Genomic DNA, 1,228 nt, shown 5'->3' with positions numbered 1-1,228 from the left:
GGTGACTGTCTGTGAGGAGTGTGGTGTGTTCTCCCTGTGTCTGCGTGGGTTTCCTCCGGGGTGACTGTCTGTGAGGAGTGTGGTGTGTTCTCTCTGTTGTCTGCGTGGGTTCCTCCGGGTGACTGTCTGTGAGGAGTGTGGTGTGTTCTCCCTGTGTCTGCGTGGGTTTCCTCCGGGTGACTGTCTGTGAGGAGTGTGGTGTGTTCTCCCTGTGTCTGCGTGGGTTTCCTCCGGGTCCTCCGGTTTCCTCCCACAGTCCAAAAACACACGTTGATAGGTGGATTGGCGACTCAAAAGTGTCCGTAGGTTTGGAGTGTGTGAGTGAATGTGTGTATGAGAGTGTGTGTTGCCCTGTGAAGGACTGGTTCCCCCTCCAGGGTGTATTTCCACCTTGCATCCAACGATTCCAGGTAGGCTCTGGACCCACCGTGACCCTGAACTGGATAAGGGTTACAGATAATGAATGAATGAATGAATGAATTAATTAATTAATAAACTTGTGTGAGAAAATAAATCACACTTCATACATTCATAATGTTTTTATCCAAACACAATATGGATAAAGTATGTGAATAGACTTATAAAATGTTTCCTTGTTGTGTTAATTTTTATTTATTCCCAGATCTTGCTGGAGTTTCTCTAATAATTGTCTCTAATCCCACCTGTCAGAGAATCTTCACTGATCACCACACATTGCCACCAGCCTCCGGAGCATGGACGCGACCATGTGTTTCCTCCGAGACACATGAGGCAGCCCACCACTTCTTTTTTTCAAACTGTGGCTGATGAAACGCAAACCGAACAGTTTAGCACATTGGGAGAGAATGCACACTGCTCAGATCTGTCACATCACATCTGTCACACACTGATGAGGGGAGAGTGGGCTGTCATAGCCACCTAGACAGAAAAGCCAGTTGTGCTGTCTAGGGCTCTTGGCCTTAGACAGATAAGGCATCACTTGGAATTGAACCTGTGATCTCATAAAGGTAGGGCCAAAGGGTAGTTTTTCGTGGACAATGTTGGCTGTATTATGTCCAGCAATGACACACCGAGTGCTCTAAAATCTCCAGGAGCACTGCTGTGCCTGATCCTCTCCCGCACAGTACACACTAACACACCACCACCATGTCAGTGCCACTGTAGCGCTAAGAATAAACCACAACCCAAATTATAACTGCTCTGTGGTGGTCCTGTGGGTTTCTGACCACTGAAAAGCAGGGTATAATGG

This window comes from Hoplias malabaricus, chromosome Y, assembly GCF_029633855.1.
Source record: "Hoplias malabaricus isolate fHopMal1 chromosome Y, fHopMal1.hap1, whole genome shotgun sequence".
Taxonomy (NCBI): Eukaryota; Metazoa; Chordata; class Actinopteri; order Characiformes; family Erythrinidae; genus Hoplias; species Hoplias malabaricus.
Note: the sequence above shows the minus strand (reverse complement) of the source record.